The sequence below is a fragment of the Mesoplodon mirus genome, assembly GCF_964341445.2.
Source record: "Mesoplodon mirus genome assembly, chromosome: 5".
NCBI lineage: Eukaryota > Metazoa > Chordata > Mammalia > Artiodactyla > Ziphiidae > Mesoplodon > Mesoplodon mirus.
Window position 1 is genome coordinate 37,441,028 of NC_138980.1, and position 5,415 is coordinate 37,446,442.

Below are 5,415 nucleotides of genomic sequence, written 5' to 3' on the forward strand. Positions count from 1 at the left end.
TCTTGTTTCCAAATCACAGTGAAAGGAACTTGAGTAATTTACCAATTTTGTTTTCTACCATGTGTCTTAAAGATACCTCACTAAAAACTGGTACCTGATACAACAGAATGACATATGCAGAATGTAATATTGTAGTACAGGACTGAGGTTGATTGTTACAGACATATTTCCACTCTGATTATTAAATGGTTACATCCTAATTATTTATATAGTTGTAATTGGTTTTTGTCTTTTGTTTTTTCCTGGCTGTGCAGCTTGGCATACGGAATCTTAGCTCCCTGACCAGGGATAGAACCCGTGCCCCCTGCAGTGGGAGCATGGCGTCTTAACCACTGGACCTCCAGGGAAGTCCCCCTAATTATTTATATAGAACATTGGTCCGATAACAAAAACAGAGAACAGCAGCTAGAACTTTATCTCATTCAATGTTCAGTGATAAAAGGGTTAACCATTCCTTCCATTATTTTCTGCAGATAACTCCTTTTTTTTTTTCTTATTTAAATCTGATGGCAACTGAATTCTGGCATTTTTCCAAGCTACTGTACGAAGAGGATGCTGAAGGCCATCACAATACAGCATACTGCAACATAAGGCTTCTTCTGTTCACCAATTCTGGCACACTTCCAAAATATACCCAACAACCCAGTTTTATTTCTGTCCAGGAGACTGGGTGCCAAGGATCGGATATAAGCACAGGTACATATAAGCAGCAAGATTACAGTCAACAGACTCTAAAAATTGAAAATGGCAGACATAGGGCTTCCCTGGAGGCGCAGTGGTTGAGAGTCCGCCTGCCGATGTAGGGGACGCAGGTTCGTGCCCCGATCCGGGAAGACCCCACATGCCGCAGAGCGGCTGGGCCCATGAGCCATGGCTGCTGAGCCTGCGCGTCCGGAGCCTGTGCTCCGCAACGGGAGAGGCCACAACAGTGAGAGGTACCGCGGAAAAAAAAAAAAAAAAAAAAGAAAAAAAAAGAAAATGGCAGACATAGTGAGGCCGGCGAAGCCTCAGCCACATCCTTCCGTTGCTTCTTAATGCTCTATTTCTCTTGCATGGGCTTTTCCGACTTAAAGGAAGACACACCACATAAGAGTTGTGAATTTAAATTTTCTTCGGGGTCTTACTGAGGACTATAGCCCAGGAGACAGTTACTCAGTTAGCTCTGAGGAAAATGCTCTGAAGAGGAAGGGGGGAATGCCAGTTTATACGTGATTTTTGGCTAGGGAATACATTCGGTCAAGCATACATCTTGGTAAAAGATTATTGCTGGTCACAAAGAACAAATATCTCAAGTTAATGCATTTAGTGCTTTTCTGTGTATGGGAAGATGCAAGAATCTGGAATCACTGAAATTCTTCCTGAGATATATATCTAAATATCTAAGGCCTGCTTGTCCAAAGCATGGAATGCCTCATACTGTTCTCCATTCTGAATTCCTCTCAGGGTGTACACTTGGTCAGCAACTGCGGTAGGTTACGACTTTATTCTTGTAGAAATGAGAGGCGAGCAAACTCTTTGTTCTTTATTTACATACTTCCCTGCTTTAATCTCTTTTCCTTCTTTCCTTCCTTCCCTCTTTTTAAAATTATTTATTTATTTTTCCATTACACTTGAATTAAGAGCAATTTATGAACTCCATAGACATTTCTCATAATCCAGAAGTTCTCTTTGTAATTTCTAGATGATTTTATTTTCACTAAAAGCATATATTTGGAATACCTCATTACAGGATGGGGTTGCTGGATAAAGAACAATTTTTTAGATCATGCTCTAAAATTAACTTTATTACAGCCAGCTATACTTTGTGTGTAAATCACTGGAATTTGTGGTGATTCCTCTCCCCCCTGTCCAGGTCCAGAGTCATTGACTACTAAAACTGGAGGTCATCTGGTCCAGTCCTTTTATTTAGTAAAAACTGAGACCAGAGATAAAGGGATTTTCCTTGGAGTAAAAATTGCTTCAGGGACTTCCCTGGTGGTGCAGTGGTTAAGAATCCGCCTGCCAGTGCAAGGGACACGGGTTCAAGCCCTGGTCCGGGAAGTTCCCACATGCCGCAGAGCAACAAAGTACGTGTGCCGCAACTACTGAGCCTGCGCTCTAGAGCCCGCGAGCCACAACTACGGACTCCCGTGTGCCTAGAGCCTGTGCTCCGCAGCAAGAGAAGGCACGACAATGAGAATCCCGTGCACCACAATGAAAAATTGCCCCCATTTGCCGCAACTAGAGAAAGCCCACACAGCAACGAAGACCCAACGCAGCCAAAATAAATAAATTTATTTTAAAAAATTGCTTCGATATTTCCCAACAGGGAACATTATAAAATGAAACAGTAATAGAAGAGGCTAACAAACAGCAAAAGAGTCCAATTTTTGTTTTATCTTCCTCCCTAATTTCTCTGCCTCCTTTCAACTCCCTTGCTGTGGTGAAATTCTCAAAAGATGAGGAAAAAGAGGAAAGAAAGGGCAAAATAGAAACTGGGTTTTTATTTTTATTTTTGAATTTCCTTTTAAAACTGGGTTTTTGATTCCTGAAAAATTGAAACTTGTATATGGTAGATAATTTTCAGAACCCACACTTCTGAAACATCATGCTTATAGCATATGGCAGAACACTTTATGCTTGTTTTTATTTATTTATCTTTATTTTTTCATGCTCTCTGAATTTTATTCTTTTTTTTTTTGAACATTTTATTGGAGTATAGTTGATTTACAATGTTCTGTCCCCTCTTTTATTTTTGTGACAGCTTTATTGAGGTATAACTCACATACCATACCAAAAAATTCATCCATTTAAAGTGTATAACTCACTGCCTTTTAGTACATTCACAGAATTGTGCATCTATTACCATAATGAATTTTAGAACACATTCATCATCCCCCACCCCCAAAACCCTGTACCTATCAGCAGTTAGTCCCCGGTACCCCCTCCTTCAGCCCTAGACAACCACTGTGCTGGTTATTTTTATGTGTTAACTTGATGGCCCACAGAGTGCCTGGATATTTGGCCAAACATTATTGTAGGTATGTCTGCGAGGGTGTTTCTGGATAATGTTGACATCTGAATCAGTGAACTGAGTAAAGCAGATTGCCCTCCCTAATGGGAGTGGGCCTCATCTAATCAGTTGAAGGCCTGAAGAGAGAAAAATAAAAGCTGATTAAAAGGAAACTCCTCCTGCCTGACTCCTTTGAGTTGGGATATTGGTTTTCTTCTTGCATTTATTTTATTTTTTAAAATTTATTTATTTTATTTTTAGCTGCATTGGGTCTTCATTGCTGCACATGGGCTTTCTCTAGTTGCTGCAAGTGGGGGCTACTCTTCGTTGTGGTGCATGGGCTTCTCATTGTGGTGGCTTCTCTTGTTGCGGAGCACAGGCTCTAGGCACGCAGGCTTCAGTAGCTGTGGCACGCGGGCTCAGTAGTTGTGGCTCATGGGCTTAGTTGCTCCACGGCATGTGGGATCTTCCTGGACCAGGGCTCAAACCTGTGTCCCTTGCATTGGCAGACAGATTCTTAACCACTGTGCCACCAGGGAAGCCCTCTTGCATTTGTTTTTATTTTTATTTCCTTCTTTTATACTCAAACTGAAACATTGGTTATTTCTGTCTTCATACTCAAACTGAAATATCAGCTCCCCCCATTGGCTGGAGCCTGTGGACCTTTGGACTGAACTACACTATCATCTCTCCTGGGTCTCCAGCTGGCCAACTGCAGGTTTGGGGGCTTGTTCTGCTCCATAATCGTGTAAGCCAATTCCTTATAATAAATCTCTCTATATATATTTTTGTGCATCCTATTGATTCTGTTTGGAGAACTCTGACTAATACAACCAATAATCCACTTTCTGTCTCTATGGATTTGTCTGTTGGGGACATTTCACAAAAATGGAATCGTGTATCTGATCTTGTATCTGACTTCTTTCTCTTAGCATTGTATTTTCAAGATTCATTAATGTGGTAACATGTGTCAGTACTTCATCCCTTTAACTGCCAGATGATCTTCCATCATATTGATATATCACATTTTGTTTATCATTCATTGACAGACATTTGGGTCATTTCAATTTGGGGCTATTGTTAATAATGTTGGGGTGGACATTTGTGTCCAAGGGTTTGTATGGACATAAGTTTTCATTTCTCTTGGGTACATACCCGGGAGTGGAATTGCTGCATCACGTGGTAACTCTATGTTTAACTTCTGAGGCACTGCAGGACCATTTTCCACAGATGCTACACCATTTTAGAATCCCACCAGAAATGTGTGAGGGTTCCTGTATTAGTTGCGGTGCTCCAGAGAAACAGAACCAGTAAGAGATGCATATTTAGAGAGACTTATGAAGAATTTGCTCATGTGAATTTGCCCCATGACCTGCCATCAGCAAGCTGGAGTTCTAGGAAAGTTGTTGATGTAATTCCAGTCCAAGTCCAAAGGCCTGAGAACTAGCCCATATTGGGGAGGGCAGCGCTCTCCACTCTGTCTGCCGATTCCAATGATAGTTTCTTCCAGAAACACCCAGCAATATTGCCTAACCAGACATCTGAACATCCCATCAAGGTGTTGACACATCCAGTCAAGTTGACACATAAAATTAACCACCACTGTTCCAATTTGTCTCCATCCTTGACAGCATTTTTTATTGTCTGTCTTTTTCGAATATAGCCATCCTAGGGGGAGTGCAATGGTATCTCATGATGGTCTTGATTTGCATTTCTTTGATGACTAATGATGTTGAGCCTTACTTCCTTCTTTCCTTTCACAAGTACTTCTCCTTTCTTCTCTGTCATTATTCACTCATTCCCATGCGATACTGTAGATACTCTAATGCCTGAAGAAAACAAGGCCAGCCTGGCCTTGATAGACAGTTAGCAAATATTTCCATGTATAGCTGTCTAATTGTAAACAGTACTATGAAGGAAAGTACCAGTAATAATAGAAGCACAAGAGGAGAGAATTTGATCTAGTCCTGAGGTTAGGGAGAATGATGTAGAAGGTTCCTTGTAAAACTATAAATCCAATTGGGGCCCTCCTCAGTCTAACACCTTCAATGGCTCCCTCTTGCCTAGGCAACAAATACTCAGTTCTTAGCCTAGCATTTTAGCTCTGCGTAACCTGGTTGTAGCCTCATTTTCTACTTTATTATTATTATTATTATTTTTTGGCTGTGCGGCATGTAGGATCTTAGTTCCCTGACCAGAGACCAAACCTGTGCCCCCTGCAGTGGAAGCATGGAGTCTTAACCACTGGACTGCCAGGGAAGTCCTCATTTTCTACTTTACAATACACCCACGAGCATCCCCCCACTTCTGCCATAGTGGGGCTCATGATCTTGACAGTGGTCCTTGGCTTTTAAGCGGGGTGGCACAATTCATTTCTGGAAGTGGATGATGGTCCTTTTGTTAAAAAAAAAAATCTCTCGATG

General features: G+C 41.4%; 1 pseudogene across 1 annotated transcript; it reads right to left on the minus strand.

Annotated features, from left to right (window-relative positions):
• Positions 1-392: 392 nt before the first annotated feature.
• Positions 393-770, minus strand: LOC309804629 (protein kish-A-like; annotated as a pseudogene). Its single transcript has one exon. The product of its transcript is annotated as a protein kish-A-like (transcript).
• Between the last annotated feature and the right edge of the window lie 4,645 nt (positions 771-5,415).